Source organism: Sus scrofa, chromosome 4 (assembly GCF_000003025.6).
Source record: "Sus scrofa isolate TJ Tabasco breed Duroc chromosome 4, Sscrofa11.1, whole genome shotgun sequence".
NCBI classification, from domain to species: domain Eukaryota; kingdom Metazoa; phylum Chordata; class Mammalia; order Artiodactyla; family Suidae; genus Sus; species Sus scrofa.
Window position 1 is genome coordinate 115,009,480 of NC_010446.5, and position 24,458 is coordinate 115,033,937.

Here is a 24,458-nt window from a genome sequence, read left to right on the forward strand (position 1 = left end):
TAAATAAAATAAGAGTTCGCTCTACATTGTCAAAATAAGTAAATAGCAATTTCTTTTCTTTTTTTCTTTTTTCTTTTTGTCTTTTTGCCATTTCTTGGGCCACTCCCGCGGCATATGGAGGTTCCCAGGCTAGGGGTCGAATCGGAGCTGTAGCTGCCAGCCTATGCCAGAGCCACAGCAACGCGAGATCCGAGCCGCGTCTGCAACCTACACCACAGCTCATGGCAACGCCGGATCGTTAACCCACTGAGCAAGGACAGGGATGGAACCCGCAACCTCATGGTTCCGAGTCGGATTCGTCAACCACTGTGCCAGGAGGGGAACTCCCAATAGCAATTTCTTTTGAAGGCCTAAACTTTTTATTGCACCATTTAAATTCTTTCAATTACTTTGGAATCTTGGGTTCATCTTTATTTTTTAATTGCCCAAAACTGTTCTTTATAATCTTTATTCATATGAGCTTGTGGCACACTTAAATATAATGTGCAAATCAAATTACAGCAAGAACTTTATCATTTTGTCAATATTACAACATAAAACACAAAATGCAAGCAGGTGGAAAGGTGTTAATGGCTTTTAGAAAATACATGTATAAAAATAATCTCAATGCTTTATGATTATCACGATTATAGAAGTACAAACATTTATACAGCTGTATCAGAATGCAGTGTGTTGTTAATTTACATTTTAATAGTATTGAATATGTTTATGCCTTAATTTAACCAGCCTAAGAGAGTTTTCTAGCATTGTTTCTTTTTTTTTCCACGTTAATGTGTGTAAATGTACATTTAGAATTTTAAAATCCCAATTTTGCACATAAAACAAACTACAGTAGCAATCTCCTGAATGAAACTATAAAAAATATAAGTTGCGTAACTCTCCTGAAATGCATGGCCAGATAGCTGAGAGCTACTGAAACATACTACCAAAAACCTTCCTGGTAATAAACTTGAGCAGTTTTCTAATGCCAAGTGACTTTGCTATTTCAGGAGCTATAAGCTGCACTTAGTTGAAGATGTCATAATTATTTCCCTAATGCTATTTTGCTTGGCATGCGAAAATAAAGAATGAAAAACTCTCTCTGATGAAAATAAACATAGCTCCCATAAGCTCTTGTGAATTTAAGTTAAAAATATTTTTCCTAAACATCTTTATTAAAATGTATTAATATCAGAAATCTATTACTCAATGTCAGTAGTGCTTATTATGTGTCAAGCATTGTTCTAAATGCTATCTAGATATTAATTCTCTCAATTCTCACAAAAAACTATGAGGTAGATAATACTATCTTTCTAACTTTAACAGAAGCAAAAGTTTGGTTCAGGGAGTTGAGGATGTTATGGATTGAATTATGTCCCTGGCCCAGTTCAGATGTTGAAGTCCTACCCTTCAATACCTCAGAATGTGAACATAGAAATTGAAGAAGTAGTTAATTTCATAGGCCGTCACGCCAAAGTAGGGTGGGCCTCCAATCCAATATGATTTGTATCTTTAAAAAAGGAGAAACTTGAAGAAAGACACACACGCACAAGGCAAATGTGAAGCTGAAGGCAAAGGTCTGGGTGATGTGGCAAAAGCTAAGCAATGCCAAAGATAGCCAGCAAACCACCAGCAGGTAGGAGAGAAGCATGGAACAGATTCACCACACAGTCCTCAGAAGGAACGAACCCTACCAACGCTTGAATCTCAGACAGCTATTTCCAAACACTGTTGAGACAATAAATTTCTATTATTTAAGACTTCCCATTTGCAGTACTTTGTCACAACAGCTCTTGTAAATGAATACAGGGAGAGAATACAGGTATCTGGCTCCAGAGTATACACTGTGTTGTATATTCCTGAAAGGATTAATTATACTGTGATTCTCTATCAGAAAGGAGAAAGTCTTAGTTTTCAGAAGGGGAGAGATGACAGGGAGGAACTGTGCAGGCAGGAATGTCCAGTTGTGCCAGTGAGAGGGAGTCCAAGATCATTAACACAGGAGAAGCAGGAGGCCTCACATATATTGGAGATGGAGCTGGAAGGAGGAGAAGGAGAGAGCCTAGTGGAAAGTAAGGGAGACTGCACTAAGAGAGGTAAAATCAACTTAGAAAAACTTCACTTGTTTTTCAAATGTGTCTAAAAGCTTGTGTCTAAATCCTGGTGTGATAAGAAGTCCAAGGAACAGGTGAAAAAACGGTATTCACTGCAAAACCAAGAGGATGGCTAGAATTACAGCGAATGACCCCTGTCACAGAATAGCTGTCATAAATAACTTCAAGCATATCTGGTTTAAAATTTCAGACCAATTGATCTGAAAAAGGCAATGACTTCCTCCAATGCCTTACATTGAGAAAATAACTTGCTCTGAGAAGTTCTTATGTGTTTAAAAAAAACAAAACAAAACAAAACAAAACAAAAAAAACCCCACCTGTTGATGTCTAGTGTACCCAAATATAAATCTATTATATCCCTTTCTCCTGTTGTCTTGTTTGTTGTTTGTTTAGTTTTGGTAGAGGACCTATTATATTCTTTCTGGAAGTGTATGCAATTTTTTTTTCTTTGCAAGATAAAGCAATATCAAATCTCAATGTTTACAAGCACAGCTCTGACAGGGTCTGCTCTGGTTCCACAACATTGAGTTCAAGAACACTCTTGCACCAGGCAGTACTGCAGTGGAGAGTTTAAGAAAGATGACTTAAGTCGTTATTCAGGGACTACAATGTTGGACAATGTTTAACTCGCTAGATTAATGAAGTACCCAGGGCTGAGGTAGGGTGGTAGCCAGCACATGTCTCAATTAAGATACATGATGGACTGCTCCAGCCTTATGTAACTGTGTATCTCATGCTGGATCTGGAGGAAACTGGTATGCTCCTAATAGTTCAGGTAACCTTTATTATGGAGACTTTATCATTTGAAACTATGCATTTGTTGGTAAAAGGTTGGAGGACGGGAAGCTCTTTCCTCTCTCAGAGAATGTGGCTGCTTTCTATGCTCTGCATCCTATTATAAGATGCATTCCTTTCTTTCATACCCTAAATTAAGTGAAAGCTTTTTCTCACTTTTCTATCTCAGTTTAATATTGATTATTACCCACAGAGTTGTAGTACATTCTTTATCTAGGATGCAGGGAAATTTCACTAGGTTTTTTCTATCTGTCTATCTATTTCTCTGTCTTTCTACTTATCATCTGTCTACCTATTGATCTATCATCTTTTATCCTGCTTGGTACTCAGTGTAACCATTCACTTTGAGAATGAATATTATCTTTAGCTAGAAAAATGTTAACATTATATCTTTGAATATTGCCTCTACTCCTCCTTTTGAATTAGATCTATCCTTTTTGGATCTTCTTTTATACACTCCTATATTTTATGTTTTTGAGATATTGTTCATCTCTTTGACTTCTTAACCATGTAAATTTCCCAGATTCAAATATCCATGTCCCTAATTAGCTTTTTGTATGAACCTATTTTATTTTTATTTGGTCATTATTTATTTTTATTTCCAAGATTTCTATTTTGTTAAATTTTGAAATGACTAATTTCAGAAATTAAATATACTTTCTTACTCTAAATATATGAATTATATTTTAAGTTTCTTTGAGTTCATTCTCATATTTTCTGTGATACTAATTCTACTGACTAAATTTGGTGCCACTATTTCACAGTGTTATGTTTTTAAAAATTGGTGATTTGGGCTTATCTATCTGAGAGTCTCTGATGGTGGTCCTGTGATTACCACTGTTTAGTGTCCTGAGACATTCCTATTCTGAATTTTAAGAACGGAATTAGTTCAAAGTCAAATTACTCACCTATATATTTTCTTTCTGGGATATAAGTAGAAATTATTCATTAATGTTAACCGTATTGATTCTATTCTTCACATTTGAAAATCAATTTCTTTGAAAAGTAGCATAAAGCAAATATAGAAGTCATTTACTCATATTTACTCAGCTTTGGCAAGATGAACAAAGGCAAATAGCATGAAGTCACACATAAAGGTTAAGGAATGGAGAGGGTTTATCAGTGAATGTCTCAGGTCAGTTTCTCTAGAAGCAGAGCCTGAGATGAAAATTCTGGTATTTTGAGAGTCTGCTCTCAGGAGAATGGGAGAGAAGGAGGCAGAATAGGACATGGAGAGAAAGTTAGGCAGGGGTGTGGTCCTCACTGGAGACTAAATTCACCCTGGTGCCATGACGACCCCCAAAACACAATTTAAGCCCCAGAGTTGCTCCTAACTTGAGGAAAGAGGGCTGACCTCTTATACCCCCATGTCATTCATTCTTTAGCCTCCTGCTGACCCAGTAGTAGGGAGTGGCTAGCATAATATCTATCCAGCCAAGGCATTTCTCTGGAGATGGCTCAGCTGTGAATTCTTTGCAACCAGCATTCACAGCAGGAATGTTCATGAATTTGGTAGTTTAGGTGTTAAACTAGCAGCTTGAAGTCATCCATGATGAGAAATTTTACACAATAGAAATAGGCAGGTACTACACATCAGGGGTTTTTCTTTCTTTTTTTTTTTTTTTCCAGGTAGCCATTTTACCTGCACACCACTGATCTGGTAGATAAGTAAAATGATCCTTGATAGGGATTTGGGTAGTGCATGGAAAAACCCTTGTAATTTACTCCTAATACCACTCATATCCACTTCTTTCTCCTTCCAAGAGTCTGGTTGGTTATATTCTGAGAAAACTTATTAAAGAAAGATTTGAGGGATGAGCTAAAGGTGCTACCTCAGGTACGGGTTCTGCAGCCTACCTGATATTCATTACCCCCCTTCTCTAACACACACTCAAGATTTCTTTCTCTTGTACAGCACTTTTGTGGGGGTAAGTGCTCTGCCTGGTTACTCTGCTCTGGTGGGGCTACACTTCCTTTATTTACTCATTTACAGTTAAAACTGGGCATAGGAATAATAAGAGATGCCCAGTAGACTACCTAGGTACTAAACATATTTCTCCAAACCCCTTTCCTCCTTATGATATCCAGGGACCATCAGTAACTTCTTTCTGTGCTCTGTGATCTATTGAAACTCGTTTCCGTAGAGAGGAAGCTATAGCTGTGTGTTTGTGGAACTCCTACTTGTGTCCCCTGGCAGAACCCAAGACCTCTAGGACAACAATGTTGATGTTTGTGGGGTCAGGAGACGTGAACTTCACAGCCAAGTGAGTCACTGGGAGTGACGGTAAAATAGGCCACTCCTACATGCACTTCTTGTATTCTACCTAGTGGGGACAGGGCATCTAATAGTATATAATGGCTATTTGTTGAAGATATAAGTCACAGCCTTGGAATGTCCAGGCCATCCAGGTTCTTTTGTACTACATTATGACAGGGAGCAAGAGAATGAATGTAGCCTTGGGACAAGACTATTGTCAATCTCATATAAATGTAAGTTATTTCTGATACTCCATCCAGATGGGTATTGAAATGATAGCATCTTTCAGAACAATAGTTTTACCACTTACCCAAGACCATATGTTAATTATGTTAATAAAGATACCATGTGAGGCATAGCAAGAGCAATCAGGGCTTCTTCTTGATTAACTTATGGTAGTCTATTGTTATCTGCCGTTTTTACTCTGGTCTTCTTCACCTGAATGGAGAATAAAATGATTAATTAGCATTGATCCTTAAGTATTTGTATAGCTACTGTTAGAACTTGCGAGTGCATTAATCATCACCATTCCTTTTAAGATCGGATGCTATTTTTATTTACCATCTTAGTAAGAGGGGAAAAGTTTCAGGGGCTTTCACTTTGGTTTTCCTACTGCAATGGATCTCACTCTACTGGACAACCAACATGTGAGAGTTTTACAACTGCAAATTATTTCATTTGTGGTTATACAATTAGAACCAGGAAGATAACTACTGATTAGGTCCATGGACTCTGGATTTGGGACTCCATTTATAAACAGATCTCTAATGCCCTAGTTGAGCATGGAGAAAATGATGCTTTCTGTCACCAAGGTTAGGGCCCCGGACGTATTCTGATCTTGTTGCTTACCTTACTTCTAAAAGACAAATGATACCATAAAACTTCATCCAAGCTAGGATCCTGTTTTTTTCATTGCTATCATGGGGCCCAGCTTTGTAACAGCATCTCCTACCATCAGCACTGTCTTACAAAGGATAGCTGCCACTAAACTCAGTGAACTTCTGTTGTTCCCCTCATCAACACATTTTTTTTTCCTTTGGAAAATGAGGGGAAAAACACAGCTGCTGGGTCTCCCTGCCTCATATAGTAAACCCTGTCTAACATTGCTACTTTTCCGAATATGTTTATCTCTTTCTCCATAGACTTTCTTCCAAAGATATGCTGGTATTTCTATTTCATAGGCTATTACTTCTTTAGAGGCAACAGAGCCACATATTAGACACAATTCCTGCAGCCTTTACTAGAGAGGTAAACTCTCTGCCATAAGAGAGTACCCCATGTCAACGGATTCTCCCTTACGAAACTTTATATTCAATCCTCCCCTTGATACTCCCACCTTAAGTATATATTCTCAGGCATTCTTAGCTAGTTACTGCTATATATGTTAGCCAGCTCCTGCAGCTCCTTTGTTGTATAATCCCTTCTTTCATTACCATACTCAGCACTTCAAAGTATGTTAAAATATAACCCTAATCATGGGTTTGCTGATCAGGAGGGAAAGTGGAGGTATATCCTAAAGAGGACAAGCATTGTCTTCTAAGGCATAATATTCAAACAAGTGATGTGAGGAATATAATCCCTTTCCAACTGGTAAAAGGAATGTTTCTGCAGACCTAGAGTTCAGGAAAATCTGGAAGCTCAATATGCTCAAGTTCATTCACTCATATATCACCATCTTCAGTCTGAGGGACTTGACTCCTTCCCTTAAAGAGACTACTTTTTTGCAAAAAGACTTCATTAGGCTGATAATGTCAGCCTTCTTTGAAGTTCTGACACTCTTGTAATTAGGTCCTGGGCCTGGTCTTTAGCTATGACTGCACACTAACTTCGGGAGATAAATTTCTTCTTAAGTTCTGCCAAGAAAGCTCCTTGGCCTTCACACTTTGTTTTATGTGTTAATAGATAAATAAACTTGAGTCTGTCATGATCTATATTCAATGAATTGATGGAACTTAGCAGCAACCTTTCTATTCCATAGTTTATAGTTTTTCCCTTGTACTTCTCTTACTCCAGAAGCACTGCACCAGTTTCAGCCCTCTCTAGGTTCCTAAACGTGAATATTGAACACTTACGGTTACACCATTATAGGCCTATAGATAATCCACCTATGACTAGTGACGGGATCATTACCGCCCTTTGGAGGGCCAAATAATCTACTCCCCAAATGCTTTCCTTAGAGTCTGCTTCTTAGCATCACTCACAAGAAAACATTAAAACATTAACCAAGGATTCCTAGAAGCAGGTAGAGGTAGAAATGTTCCATTCAAGATAAAAACTCTTACCAAAGTGGGTATAGAGGGAAGATACCTTAACATAATAAAAGCTATTTACGACAAACCCACAGCCAATATAATACTCCCATAGGAAGAAAAAGAATCATTATTGAGTGTAATTTAAGAGCTGCTTCTCATAGCAGAACAGGACAGAGGAATTATGACCAGCTAAATTAATTTAAAATGCTTTAACTAACTTCTACATTATCACTTATGGAGAGAAATTTTAGATTCCAAAATACCATAATTTTACCAATACTCAACTTTTTGTTTGAACTTCTATTTTAGTTTTATATAATATAAAATATTTTAAAAATACCACATCTATCAAATAATAACTGTTAAGCACACCCATGCATGATTTTTAGTAAAATATATCTGTGCTTTAAATAACTATTTTTTAGTTGCTTTAATATTTGAGGAATTGATATTGAGTAATTAGCTTTAATATTTCAATAGACTAAGAAAATAAAAAAAACTTTTAATGAAGTTAAATTTTCTAGATGGAAAAGCATGTATGTGACAATAATTGCAAATATATAATAAATTAAATTCCCATTTGGAATTGCTTGATGTATAAATAGGTTTCAAAGTTAAATCATAATAAAGAAATTCTCTATATGTAATATGGTACGTGATGAGTTAGAGCTAATATTTATTCATGGTCAAGGTTTCCATATTGGACTAAACATAAAGAAAATGAGCTTGTTCCTTTCAAGACTATTAGCACATAGATACAAATTACTCACTGAAGACATGGTGGAAATGCATGATTAACGAGAACTGGTTTCAAATGTTGCTATATTCTATTAAGTGAAGAGAATGTCGATGGTGGGAGTGTTTTAGTCACACAGGAAATGAAGAAAATAAGAAAACTGTGATCAAAATAATATGCATCGTCATGCTAAGCTAGTATAATTTTGACTAAAGACAAAAACAAAACAAAATAAAAAAAACCTGAGAATAATTAAATTGTTCCATTTTGCCTTGCTGCATGGGTTCTGTAACTTTTAATATATATATATTTTTTCCAAAATGTGGGGGATGTGACTGCAAAAGCTGCTACACGGTCAAAGAATACTAAATAGAGATGATGACTTTTTTTTTTTAATTTTCCAAAACTTGAATACCATATATACTCTGCTTCTTCCTTTAACTTAGAGTGTGAGTAAGAAGACTTTTGGTGAGTTTCTGCTCAAAATAACACTATGCTGTCTATGTTATTGAAGTCTAGTAGTAAACCCTGGCCCTTTTTAAAACTATGAGCTTACAAAGTGGAGACAATACATATCTAGCATCTTTTATGAACTGCAGTAATAAGAGTGTAAAGGCAATCTCCTATCACTTGGCTTTCCAAGGCAGTGTTGGCTTTCCCCTCATGCCATCCTGCATTCATCTCTCTGGCTATAAATAGGCTCTGATAGAACTTATCAATATTCAATTGTATTTTCCACTGACTCAAAATTACACAGAGATTGATTTAAACTGATTATAATCTTATTAACTTTATAATATTGCTCACAAACTAGTGCAACCAAATAATATAAATTGTTCTCTCTCCACTTCCTTTATTTTTATCAATTTTAAAAATAACAATTGGTAGGGCTTAGGGCTTCTATTGTTGATAAGGAAAATGGTGTATTCCACTTTTTTCTTTTTTTTTTTTTTTTGCTTTTTAGGGCCACATTGCAGCATATGGAGGTTCCCAGGCTAGGGGTCGAATCAGCTGCTGCCAGCATAAGCCACAGCCACAGCAACGTGGGATCTGACCCATGTCTGTGATCTGCACCACAGCTCGTGGCAATGCCAGATCCTTAATCCATTGAGGAAGGCCAGGGATCAAACCCACATCCTCATGGATACTAGTTGGATTCATTTCCACACAATGGGAACTCCCTCAACATATTATTTAAATTAGATATTCCCTAAAACTAAACTTTGCTAAGGCATTCATGAACTTGTACATTTTAATACTATGAATGAAATGATGGATTTCCAATAAAAGTATAAATGTGAAGTCCTATTATAAATTAGAGTATAAATTTAGGGATAAAATAAAATGTATTAAGTGTTGCTAGAAATTTACCTTTTGTAAAGTGGATGGAGTGAAAAGTATTCAATTTATTTAGAAAATTTGGCTTTAAATCACAAGTCAGTTGCTGGAGGTGAGTCTTTAGCAAACCACTAAACTTTCTGTAGTTAAGTTTAGTCATCTACAAAAATAGGGATAATGTCCTTGCCTGACTTACTTTTTAGTGTTCAGTGGAGGAAGTAAATGCCAAGTCACCCAGTAATTCTAAAAAAAAAAAAGCTACAAGCTATTATGAGCTTTGATTAATGCTTTTAATGAACTAGATCTATTGTTTTTTGTGCACAAAGGTCTGAGATGCATTTAAAAAACACTGACTTGACAAGTGAGATGAATCTACATATTTAGCACAGAGAATGTCTCAATAAATCAAATGATAAATGTGGAATGATGGAGTGTCAACAATTTCCTTCAGACTATTGATTTTTTAAAGCAATTTATTACTCTTTAGATACAAGATGGAGTTGAAACTTTAGAATCTTCTTAATTGCAAAACCATACCAAGTTTATGAGGGTGATGTAGTCAGTAACAATATTTTTCATTTAATTTTGATTCATTTAAGGAAAATTCTTAAAACGTGTTATTTTTCTTAAAAAAATAGATGAAATTGTGAGGGAAGTGAAAATAAGATGTGGGTTACATGTCATTTTTTTGAGTACTTTAACCAACAGAAATAAGCAAATCTTTAATTTACCTTAAATATTCCTTCTAAAATGGAGGAAGAGGCTCCCAATAAATAAAATCACTTTACTATGAATAAACATTTTAAAGTTTTAAAAATAAATCATTATATTTGAATATTTTCAAAATAAATAAAATTTAGTTTTTTCTATCCTGTTAATATCAACATTTGGAATACATTTGTATTTTATTTACCAGTATGTCAGCATGTATGAATTAGTTTAAAGCACTATAGTTCAATTCCTCAAGAAAAACAAGAGAAGAAATTCATTCTACATTGATTCTCTAGCTTCACAAGCTTCTAGCTTCATTCTTAGACACCTTTCTAGCTTTATCCCTGCACAGCCAGAGGTTTAAGTAGTATCAATGTTTTTTAAAGCTTGCTCACAGCTGAGCTATCAATGACTAATTTAATTTCAGTGATAATATGCTATTATTGCTTTCTTTTCATTCAAAGAATAAAAGCAAATGTGTGTTCTCGGTGTTATTTGTCAATCCCAAACCTCAGAATGTAGTTCCAATTCAAGTCGGTATGCCAGAATACATCAGAGCACACAAGCACAAAAATGTGGTTTTGATCTTAAATATAAGGAACTGAATATTCCTACAATTTTTGATTTTTGTGAGTTGTCAAACACTGCAAACCACCTCTCTACAGTCCTCTCAACACAAAGAATCCTATGTAGATAGAATCACTGAAGTAGGTTCTGTTCAACTTGATCAAATATTGGAGGCATGATATTGCAGCACATTTAAAAAAATATATAAGCCCCATGGTGGAGGGTTCATCCTAGTAGATGTGGAGATATGAGGTGTGGAAAGTTCATGTTGTATCTGCTCCCAAAAATGTTCTTTATTCTGTGTTGCTGGCTACCTTATACTCATCATTCAGTTGTAAGAAGAAATATCTCCTCTACAGAAAGTCTTCCGAAGCCTCTCCTATTTTTCTTTTTGCTAATAACATTTATTATAATCTGTAAAACCACATTTATTTTAGTAGGCATTTTTATATCCACCTTCAATAAACTGTAAGCTCCATCAAGTCAGCTTAATATATACATGTTCGCTATAGTTCATTCAACTCTTTCAAGAGTCATGTACATTCTAATTGGACAATAAATATTTTTGAGCAAATAAATTCAGCCTTTTAGGGCTACATGGAGCATTTGAGAGGCCTTAACTAGCATCTCACGCGTGTAGGCTACTTTCAGCTATGTCAGGTTATAACTACAGACTTCAACGAGTTAAGCTGAAGAATACTGTAGAAGAATCTAATATTAGATGAGAGATCTGTCTCCTTGTGACAGACAAAGGTTGATTCAGGGTATAAGAATGTGACCAGTGTATTCCTCTGAAGGCTGACTTTTTATTTGATTTAGCAGACAAGACAGAATATGTCCTTCAAATACATTGAAAAACCAAGCCCAAGAGAATGATGCTATTCTCATTTAGCCTTGGATTCTGGCCTTTTTATCCTTCGAAACAGGAATATTAGAGATTGTAAAAGGATAAGAGTGTATGAGGCTTTGCTAGATTCAAAGGGGCATTTTTAGATTTCTGAATAGTCTTAGAAATAGAAGCAGAACTTCTTAGAGTATTTATTATATGTCATTGTTCAAAACCAGCAAACTTCTACCTACAGTACCACTTTGACTTTAGCGTAACATAAAAGCTGTTTTGCATGACAAATTATACTGTTGTAACCAATATTATAATTAGTATAGAGAAAGGATACATTAGATTCACATTTAGGAAAAAGCTACAGAAGATTAATTACAGTCTATTAAAATTCTAAGTTCATCATCATTTTTTTTTTCACTTGATGCCAGAATGTAAGGATTCTAACACATTGGCTAGATGAATCTAGCATGCACTAATCTACCATGCTGAACCCATTCAAACTTAAGGACCCAAATGTGTTATAAAGCATAATTACTTGAGAGCTAAATCTTAAGCAAGACAGAAATCTGAATTAAAACTGCCAAGGATCATATGCACACAGAGAATATAATCAAGGAGAATCTGTATAAATAAGGCTTGTCTTTAAGTCATCCAATGATTCATGTTGCCTACTGTAGTTTAAATTGGCTTCTTTGGAATTAATTTTAAGGCACTGAAAGGCATACCCATTTTCAAGTGTTTAAATATTCATTTTATATTAGCTTTTATACTAGCTGTCACATGTCACAATTGAGTGTCATCTGAATCTTCTAATTATGCATGCAAATGCAGAGAATTCAGTAAGGATATTTTAATAAATGAGTACTTGATGCCACTTTTTGATTTTTATTAGACTAATTAATATAACTGCACACAATACCATGTGTGACATAAATTCAAAGTACTAAACTGTCAATCATTCAAACATAACGTGATAATACATTTTGGTTAATCTCACCCAAAACCACAAGTTTAGATTTCAGAGCTCCATTTGCCTTTTTTAAACAACAAATCAGCACTCTTTCAAAGGTAAACTGATAGTCTTCTATGTGAAATATAACACGATCCGAACAAATGAGGTCAAAACTGACAGTAATAAACAGTATTTCCCCATCAAGAAAGCTGTCCTGAAATAAAATCTTTAGCTTAACTTCTCAAGTTAGGTTTTGGAAATTCTGGTTCGCTTTCTGCAAACAAAGGATGGGGGGAAATTAAAAACTTATTCTGCCCTTCTAAGCTAAATGCATTGCACTATGAACAGCAATAGCAAGCACTTCATTACTTTCTTTTCTTTAATACTCATAGCCTAATTTATCCAGAAGTAATTATAGCTGGATGATCAGCTAAACAGGAATAGTCATTATCATTTTCATAGGCTCTTTGTAGAGTATTATGTCTGAGTGATTTATTATACATTGCTTTATGAGCACTCTCTTGCAAGTAACACACAAACAGAGCCACAGAAAGATGAAAGCAAATGTCATTTCATGGCCATGAAAATCACTTTTATTTTTTTAAACTAGAGTTATGAGTCTGAGTAAAGTCACATATGTTAGAGTCAAAAGGATGAAAAGCAGCTTTAATCTTCAAAAACACATTATCTATATTAATGTATAATTTTCTGGTTTCCAGCATAGTTCTCACCACATGTGCTTTTTGTTTTTCTGAATGTTAAAATCTTTACTTTTATGCTAAATGGAAATAATTATGTTACTGAAGAAAGAATTTTGAGTGTTGAAAAATTTAGTTTTAGATCTGAATTCATTATGGAGCAAGTAGGCAATTTTAGGTAAAATGCTTAAGAACTCTGCACTCAGTAACTTCATCTTAGAATGAGTCAAATAGTTTTCTTCCATCTCAGTATGGGTGATTTTAAATTTCAAAGAGAAAATATGGATCTAAAATATAGTTTCTAAATGCACTGTATGCACATTATATCATTTGGCTCACACTCTAGAATTGAGACATATGTTTTATATATAAAAGAATCAATATACCATTTATCTGTTAGTATGATTAGTATTATCTTAGATCCATGAATAGTCTATTTAAAGTAGACTCTTAACATGAACATTTTGGTGAGAAATTTATCAGAATTAGGAAAGAGAGAATGAAAATCTCATTTGCTTTAATTCTGATCTCAGATTTCAAATGCATTTTTTTTTTTCGCCAGGAGACAAGGATTTTTAAGAGTAAAGATGGATATACAAAATCAAATACTGTGATTTTTCATTTTCACATGGAGGTCAATCTCAGCACAAAATTACAATAAAAATACATTCTTGTGCACATGTATAGATGGTATTTTTAAACACTGATAAGTACAGATATTACTGAAGGGTTTGCGAGGTATGGAAAAGAAAACTATACCAAATACCAAATATCCAAATTTCATAAAATATTTTTTAAAATATCCAATTATTCTGTCTATAACTCTCTCGCACTACCTATTCCATTATGAAAGTATTATTGAATAACTTACTCACCCAGGATTTTCCACTGTGAAGTGATTCTATCCTCTTCTTTCAGCTCCTCCAGTTTGCATCTTTTTCCTCAGAATAAAATAATCAAACAAGATCTTTCATTGGAACTATCCACATTTAAAGTCTGACAGAATTCTAAACAAAATTTCATAGGGTTTTTGGATAAAGATGACAGAACATGTACAATTTTTCCTTGCCTATAACTAATTGGTAGAAATAACATAAATGAAGAACAAATTTCTTTTTTTGTCTTTTTGTCTTTTTTTGTCCTTTTAGGGCCACACCTGTAGCATATAGAGGTTCCCAGACTAGGGGTCTAATCAGAGATGTAGCCATTGGCCTACCCCAGATCCACAGCAATGCCAAATCGGAGCCATGTCTGTGACCTACACCACAACTCGTGGCAACCCCAGATCCTGAATCCACTGAGTGAGGTCAAGGACTGAACCCACAACCTCATGGTTCTTAGTCAGATTCGTTTCTGCTGTGCCATAACAGGAACTCCCAAAGAACAAATTTCGTATAAGTTAAAGAAGCAACCCCCAAGGTAGAATTAATAGCCATCTTTTTTTTTTTTTTTTTTTGCTTTTTAATCACTTACATTTAATCACTTACATTTGTAGAACTTACTGATATGAAAGTACTTGCTATTGACATTTTCTTCTAAATGTTTTTTGTGTGTCTTATAGCTTTTCTATCTTTTACTCCTTTCTTATTGCCTTCTTTTGTGTTTCCTTGCCTATTATTCAGTGTCAGGGTTTGAGTCCCTTCTCATTTTATTTTGCGTATACTCTATAGGTATTTTCTTTCTGGGTGCCAGTGCAATTATATGAAATACCCTCTTTTCTAAAGTGATGATAATTTCAATCACATATAAAAACTCAATTTCCTTACAGATTCATTCCCTTTTTATGTTATTGATAATCACAAATTAACACCTTTATATATTATATACATATATAGTTATTTTATCATTTTGTCATTAAAATTCTATACAAAAATTAAGTGAATTTATACACTAAAATTAGAATATTGCAAAAAATTAAAACAGTGCAGGATACTATACTTTGTTTATGCATTTGCCTTTGGCTGTGTTATTTTAATTTTCTTTTATTTAATGCAAAATGTTTCAGTCCCTGCGAGGCTGTATTTTTGTATTTGTTCGTATAATAAATTCCCTCTCAGTGAAATACTTCTGAGAATATATTTAGTCCTTGAAAATTAAGAGTCTGGTCCGGTAAATTAAAATCTTTCTTTTCTAGTATTTTTCCCCAACAGACTGGCTTAAAAAACAATGAAAGATAAAAATACACAGAAGTTTCATTATTGTTATAATTTGTCATAATCAAAATTAAATTTTGTCCTAATTTTAAAAATTAACCCATTCAAAACATCACAGGTTTTGAAAAGAAATAGAAACAGAAAACCATTGGTTTAAAAGTTTAACTGATAGAAACACAAACAAAATGATCAATATTGACCCTTAGGATAATAATGCTTAGGAAGGGAAAATCCTTAGGGAAAATCCTTGAAATACTGCAGGTTTGATATTTGTTCTCATCTAGATAAATCTCTGATAACTCAAACTTTGGGTATGGCAAGGGTAAAAAAGAGATGAGCAATACTTTAATCTTAGTGACTAATTTTAGAAATAGAGATATAATAATATACTGTAGAAAACTAGCAGGTGGAGAGAGGTAAATCAACAGGAAAAAAATTATGCAACTATGTTTTTGTGAGTATTAATTTTCATTTTTATAGTCTCCTCCTCTGAAAAAGAAGAATGTCCTTGGAGCATGGCAATTTGTGTAAGTTAATTGGATTTTTTTTCAATGTAGTATTGAGGATTGAGTCTTGAAAATAAATTTTTATTCAGAATAGGTATCTTCCAAGTGGAAAATTAAAAGTATGTAATTGAGATGCAAAACTGTCATGAATAAATACACCAAAATACTCATAGAAAAAAAATGTAATCTTTTTAATTTAATAAATTTCTACTTCAAAAATGAGGGTATGTAGCTCTGATCTGGCCTAGTAGAGTACCTACATGTTTGACCCAAATATCTAATTCTTTTTTTTTTTTTCAATTTATATGTGTTGTCCCTTTCAGTTGATATAAAATATACTGAACAGGTCTTGAGATAACTCCATGAAAGTGTATAAAGTCTATGTTTGAGATGTGTTTGGGAAAGAATTTAACCTTAATGGAATGGACCAACTAAAATCAAAGGGAAAGATTAATAATACACACAGCTTCTCTACATCTACAGAAACAAGTATAAATAATACCTAAATAAGTTAAAAGTAAAGGTATGGAAAATGATATACTATGCTAACACTAATTTTTAAAAATTCTGAGGTGGCTATATTAATATCAGAAAAAAATTGAGGCTTCAGAAGAATGCATATTATTATCATGGATAAGCAAAGCATTTTATAATCATGAAAAATTAATGCAATAATCCTAAATGTTTCTGTACCTCACATAGCTTCAAAACACATGAAGTGGACTTCCCATGTGCTCATAACATAACTACTTGGTGTTGCTTCTACAGTGGCTGTGGCTCAACCCCTTGTGTGGGAACTTCCATATGTCGCAGATGTGGCCACTTCTTTTTTTTTTAAAAAAAAAAAGGAAAGAAAGAAAGAAAATAAAAAGGAAAAAAAAAACCACATGAAACAAAAAGTAAAAATGCAGGGTAAATGCACAGACCCACACTTAGTCATCTAGGTTCCAATATCTTTCTTCCAATAATTAGTATGACAAAGAAAAATTTAGTAAGGGTATTTAGTCTGCACTATCATCTACCCTGACCTAATAGATATCTGTCGAACACACCTGGAATTGTAGACTATACATTCTTTACAAGTGCGATGAGCCATTTGTTCTGGCTCATTCATAGACCCTCTTCTGTTCTGAGCCATAAAACAAGCCTCCATAAATTTAAAAAGATTCCGGTACTATTAAATATGTTCTCTGACAAAAATGGAATTAAATTACAAATTAATAACAAAAAAGATATGGGAAATTCCTCAATACTTGGAAACAAAAAAACTATATAATCTGATTCTAAAAAGAATGAAAAAGGAAATTAAAAAAGAGTATGAGCTGAATGAAAATGAATGTACAACATATAAAAATATAGAATATGCAGTTAAAGTGCTATATAAAGAAAAATTTATAGCATTAAATACATGTATTAGAAAAGAAGAAAGATCAGTAACCTCAAATCAGTAAACTTGGGGTAACTTCAGAAACTAGAAAAAGAAGAGCAAATGAAGCCCAAAATAATCAGAATGAAAGAAATAAGAGCAGAAATTAATGAAACAGAACAAAGATAACTGTAGAGAAAATCAGTGAAACCAAAATAACTTTCTTTCAGAAGATCAATAAAATTATTAAAATTCTAGCCATACTAATCCAAACATGAGGTGCAATGACACAAATAATCAATATCAGGAACTAAAAGTTGTCACTCCAGATGCTACAGGTATTAAATGGACAATAAAATAATATTATGAATAATTTTATAATAATAAATTTGACAACTCAGATAAAATGGACAAATTACTTGTAAGAGACAATAAATTACCTGACCAACCCTATGACTATTAAAGAAATTGAATTTGTTATTATATCTTTCCAAAAAGAAACTCCAGGCTCCGAAGGTTTTGTTGCCGAATTTTATCAAGCGTTTAGAAGGATACCAGTTCTAGATAAACTCTTCCATAAAATTGAAGAGGAGGGAATACTTCTCACTACATTACAGGAAAAGAAGACTACAGACCAAAACTCCTCACTACCATAAATGGAATATTCTTAATATTTTTGGCAAATTAAATCCAACAATATATTTAAAAAAATATGTTATTACAAGCAAGTAGGATTTTTCCATGATACGAGATTATTCTAGTGTTTAAAAATCAATCAGTGTAATTAAGGCATTAAAATTTTCACCGTTCATCAGACAAGTCTTCTCTGTGACCATGATGGTTCAGGACAAAAGCAGTTTAAGTCCTCAGTCATATCTGAAAACGATGAGAAACATGAACATTGTTCAAATCATAAAAATGACCAAATTTTTGTCATTTGACAAATGACTCTTTATTCACGCTACTGTGTGTGACTACTGCTTCTTTACCAACTACAGATCTATCCTTGTTTCATTCTGAATTATAGACAAAAATTTTTAAGATACCCTAACAGAGACTTGCCCCTACTTACTGATAATTAAAAAATAAATAATGACCTTAATGCTACTAAAAATTAAGTATTACGAGAGACTGTTGTAAACACAAAGTCTCTATATTTTTTTTCTAATTTTATGGAAATTTTGAGACATCACGGATATTACTAGGAGGAAGCTAAAATACTAAAATGTTCAAACACTTTCCTACTCATATATGATCAAACAGGACCATTCAAATGCTCTGCCAACATTAAATGGGATCTTTGAAAATCTTGCTGGGTGTTGTTTTTATTATAGTTAGCTGAGAGAAAAAGAAAAAGGCATGGAGGAGCACATATAGAAAATATTTTGTGGAGTTCTCTTTTGGTGCTGTGAGTTAAGGATCCAGCATCATAACTGCAGCAGCTTGGGCCACTGCTATGGTGTGGATTTGATTCTTGACCCCGGACCTTCCTCAAGCTGCAGGAAATGCCAAAAAATATATGTATTTTAAAAAATATAGAAAATAGTTTGTGTCATGCTCTGGAGTCCTACATGTCACTTCCACTCATATCCTACTCATATCCATCCTAAACTACAAGCAAGTTTGAAAAACAAGCATAGCTGCTAATTAGAAATAAGAGGAAAGGATCGCTTCTCGGCCTCTTGGCTAAGATCAAGTGTAGAAATAAGAGGAAAGGGTTCTGCTTATCAACTTGGCAACACTAGATATGCTACGGATTTTTTTTTAAACTCAAATATATATGAAGAAACATACATAAGACTTATGTGTACGTTTTAAAGATAATGTTAAAAGGGATACTCATATCATCGCCACCTCAGTTTTTAAAAAAAGCAATGTCAGAAATGCCTTCTTTTGTTCCTTCTAGATTACAATGTTCTCCCTCCTGACATAGATAAAGGTTATACTGGTTCCTGAAGCAATGTTTTCCTTGTATATAATGACTATGAATATGTTTTAAACACATTTTTTTTTGCCCAATTTTGAACTTCATGCAAACAGCAGTTTGTAGATTTATGCTTATTTTTATCTACATTATTTTTATGAGAGTTTTGGTGAGTAGTTGTCATTCATCTGCATCATGGTATTCTATGTCATATTAAGAATGTAGCCCATTTTATTTCATTCTAACAACCAAGTGTGATTGTTTTGGTTTGGGGACAATTATATACAAAGTGGCTATGAACTTCTGGTACCTGCCTTTGGGTGCCTGGTGAAAAGTTTCCCTATCCAGGAAAGGAACTGATGAACTATGTGGTTTATTTACATTCAACTTTACTAAATAATGTCATACAAGTTTTCCAAAATAATTGTAACATTGTATGATCCCATCATGGTATAGGAATTACCATTTCGCCATATCATTGACAAAAGTATCATTAGATTTTCTTTTTAACTTTTGTAGATCTAGTGAATGTGTAATTATATCTTACATTGTATCAAAGTGGACTTCTTTGATTATCTGTGTGTCTTCCTTATTTATGATCAGTGAAGACAAATATCATTTTTTATGCCTAGAGGCTATTTGGAGTCCCTTTTCAAGGGCTTGCAGAAAGAAATATTCTATGCTTTTCCCAATGGATTTTATTTTTCTCATTAATGTGTAGGAATCCATTACATATTGTGGGATTTTTGTCAGTGATATGTGTTGTGAATATTTTCCCATTCAGTAATTTCTTTCACTTATCATTAATTTTTTTTTTTTTTTTTTTTTTTTTTTTGCTTTTTAGAGCTGCACCCATGGCATAAAGAGGTCCCCAGGCTAGGTGTCGAATCAGAGCTGTAGCCGCCAGCCTATGACACAGCCTATGCCACAGCCATGCAGGATCCGAGCTGCATCTGCAGCCTATACCACAGCTCACGGCAACACCAGATCCGTTGTGTTGCCAGGGATCGAACCTGTGTCCTCATGGGTGCTAGTCAGATTCATTAATCATGCAGCCATGATGGGAACTCCTTAATTTTCTTTATAGTGTATTTTCATGAACTCAGATGTTTTATTTTTAATGTCAAACTCATTGTTCATTGCTTTAGCAGTAGTGCTTCTCTGAGCTTATTTGATACTACTTAATTACTCACTCCATATCTAAAATAAATGTTCGCAACCAGTAAGGCAAGCCCAACCAATCTCTACTTTTCTAAAGTTTACCGGCTTTGTATTAATTCTTAACTGCTAAAACTCTTACTCTCAGGCAACACTTTTGGGACTCTTCACAGGCATCTATCACTAGTTTTCCCTGTATCATTAAATGGTACAAGTCTTAGACTGCCTAAGACTTCTTTCACTGTTCCTTCTTATAGCTACCACCCTGGCTCTGGCAGGCCTGAAAATATAGGTAGGATCCACTCAAGATGATCCATGCCCCAAAATGCAAACGCTTCCATATGCTTATGCTGGCCTATGGGAAAATATAGCATTTTTGTTTGTTTGTTTGTTTTCTGCTAAACTCTTGAAGCTCAGCCCTTCCTTTTTGTAATCCAATCAGAGGCAGTTCCAAACCTCTATGGCCCTAGCCTTTTCTACTGAAAGTCCAGAATTGCCTCTGTGCTTCTGTTTGCTCTGAATTCCAGAGAAGAGATCTTATGTTCTCAGAGCCATCCTCTTCTAACCCCTCTTACCCTCTTTGCTTTGAGGTGGAGGTCCGGTTGGGGAGTGGGATAGATCAATATGCATCTCTAAACTCATAGCATTCCAACCACATTTCCCAAAGAAATTCTCAATTCCTTTCTTCTTGATTATTCTCTCTTCCCTCATATAACCGGAAATGGTTAAATGGCTACTGGTTTCAGAAGCAGTTTAGGGTTACTGAGATAGTAGATTATCTGGGACTTCTCTTTAGCATGTGAGAGCACTCAACCCCCACTCCTCTTTGGAACCTCCATCTAAAATCTTAAGGCATAGAAGGTCATATTTAGCCATATGTTTCTTTCCCTGTACCATTTGAAATTTTTAATCAAAACCATTAACATATTATTTCAGTACAGTGAATTGAAACAAATTAAGTCTATAAGTCATAGACATAATGTTCAAAATAAACATGCTTACTATAAATATGAAAATATCATATTTGCTAATGTGAACCAATTCATTTGATTTTAATTACAGAAAAAAAAAATATTGACTTACTTTGGCTGAATACATAGCTACTGATTAAGAAGTAGTTTGAAACATTTCACAATCAAAGCAAATTTTGTACAAATTACCTAAACTGTTCAGTCTTTTTTGTAACATAGCTGTATCATTCAGTAAAATTAAAATAACTTGAAACATCTGTTTTTCTTAGTGTCCTTATTCCTTTGCTAGCCAGTTTTCCAAAACAGTACGGCCCTTTATAACCTCATAACTTTGTCTAAAAGCCTCTTTTTACTCCTTATTCACCTTAAACTCAGCATAAATGTTATGGCTTCTATTAACCCTCTCCCAACTCACTGAGGAAGAGTTATCTACCTTTTTGTTGATGTCACAGCTTTAAATTCATCATTATAGCACATGATAGATTCTATTATTAATTTATTTTTTTCTATTATTAATTTAAACAATTTTTCCTCTATTATACAGGGATGATATCCTCCCTAGAGCAAAGACCCTGGAACATAAGCAATTCCTTAATAAGTATTTAATAAATAAATGACCATATCATATTTCCTCTATTTGAAAATCAGAGTTAGGGAGACCAATACCAGGTTTTCTGTTCTGGGTCAGGCAGCATAAGACATTTATAAAAATGTCTGAAACCAGAGAATATTGAGGAGTTTGTTTTGTGACTTTCAGGTCACAAGGAAAAATAGATACACTCAGGTTATTTCCAGTGATACGTTTATTAGTAGATAAAGACAGAACGTAAGGAAACAAAGAGAGCATATCAAGAATAAAACAATTCTCTTAGAGAATCAAAGCAATAGCCACTGTTATTTTGGATTCCACAGCAACTGCGGTGGGTCAGCAGTAATTTCACTAACTCAGCAGGGGCTCTGGTGATCTAACCCATTTGTCAAGTGGACACTTCGTGCTTACTACTCTGGTGACTTCATGACCCAGCTCTTCTTACCTCTGATTTGTTAAAATCCACTACTCTATATACTTCAACTCTTGGTTTTTCTCTAACCTGTTTCTGCATTGCCTGTGCTCTTTTTGTGTACATAAACTTTAAATTTTTTTAAGATTGTACTTTATTAATATTTTTTTCTAATATGTAAAATACTTTATACCAGGTAGCCTTATATGCTCCTGGACTTCTTGCACCTAGACTGTAGATGGTTCTCTTTATCATACTACCATTGCTAATTTAATCAATTTTGGCCAATATAGCAAGATCATGAGATACTAAGTAGGCAAATAAAGAAATAAAATGCCTATGTCTGCACATTTTAGAGATAATCATCAGGTATCATATATGAATCTCATGTAATACCCAGTGGCATGCATAGGCACTAAAAATACCAAGATGAAATCCCAAACAATGTTTATGATCAAGTCCAAAGGAAATGTCTGAAGTTGTACACAATCCAAAACCAGATTTGAAGACCTGAAATAGTCAAAAGAAAGATCTGTTTAGGCACAAAAAGAAAGATCATCAAAATTTAATAGGAAGTAGGTAGGAAGAGCCCAGTTTATACATTCACTGGTGTCTAAGAACAAAAAGCTTGAGTTGGTTAGCATAGTGTTTGAGGAAAATTGTGTTTAAAGTATAATTTCTGATGATGGGTGTACTTGTTACATCTGGGATGCCATTGTTGCTAGATCTTCTCAGCTGTTAGCTCTCCGAAGTGTGTATGAGTATGTGTGTGTGTGTGTGTAAATATATATATATACACACATACATATATATAGTAGGTTCATATTCATATGTCCAATTCAAATTTAGTACCATATAATATATATTTAAAATATTTAATATTATATTTTTCTTTATTCTTATACTAAAGACTTTATTTACTACTAAAATAAAATTGTTAGGTTGATATGTTTTATCATGAATTTATAAAGTTTAAGGTTTCCTTATGGTTCTTCTTTTTCTTAAAATACATTCTTCCTAAGATATATAGAAGTCTGTATTCAAAAGTCAAATTAAATAATCATCGCCTCTATAATATTATTGTTTAGTTATCTATTGTTGCATCACAAACAACCCCTAACTTAGTGGCTTAAGGAAAAAACAAATTACTTTGTTTTTTTAGGGCTACACCTATGGCATATGGAAATTCTCAGGCTAGGGGGTATTTCAGAGCCAAAGCTTCCAGTCTACCCCACAGCCACAGCAGAGCAGGATCCAAGCTGCATCTGTGACCTACAGCATACTCATGGTAACGCTGGATCCTTAACCCACTGAATGAGGCCAGGGATCGAACCCACATCCTTATGGATACTAGTCGGATTTATTTCCACTGCACCACAACAGGAATTCCTTGCTTGTCTCTTTTCTATGCAGTATCAATTAAAGTGACTCAATGGACAATTAGGTATTAAATTGTTCTCAAGGCCTGGTCACTCTCATTTCTGGTGAATGATGTTAGCTATTGGCTGAGACATCTATATACAACCTTTGCAGTTTTGCTTGCATTTTTTTCATGAAAAGTTTTCTTCATGAGAAAAACCAAGCATGGTGTCTCACAGCATGGTAGCTGAACGACTTATGTGATGGCTCAGGCTTCTGTGGTGCATGTCCTGAGACATAGAGCCAGGCGAAAGATGTGACACTTCCTATGATTTAGCCCCTTCCTTCATATTCTCTTTGTTAGAAGTAGTGTCTAAGACCAGTCCATATTCAAAAAGAAGGTAATTAGACCTACCGTTTGAAGGGAAGAAGGTCAAAGAATTTCTAATGTACTTGTAAAATGTGTAAACATGTTTTAAGACAATTATGTTCCAATTTGATAAAGTTAAACTCATTTCTCTCTACTTGTTTTCAATTTTAGTTTTGCTTTCTTCTTTTTGTTTTCCTTTAACTCTTTAATATGCAAAACATAGTATACAAAAATTAAAACTTTATTTTCTCAGAAAAGTCTTGTTCCCATGGCTATATCTAACACAGTATTTTCCCCACAGATTTTACTTTTGAATAAAAAGATACTTACCAATTAAATGCCTATTAATCTTCATATGCAAAAAATTTATACAATATATCATATGCCTTATTGAAGAAATTATTTATTTC

The 24,458-nt window shown here is 34.0% G+C and overlaps 1 long non-coding RNA gene across 1 annotated transcript; it reads right to left on the bottom strand.

Moving 5' to 3' along the window:
* Nucleotides 4,491-14,403, bottom strand: LOC110260362. Its single transcript, XR_002343544.1, has 2 exons — nucleotides 14,116-14,403; nucleotides 4,491-5,583 (listed from the first exon to the last, which is right to left on the bottom strand). It is a non-coding gene; the product is annotated as an uncharacterized LOC110260362 (long non-coding RNA).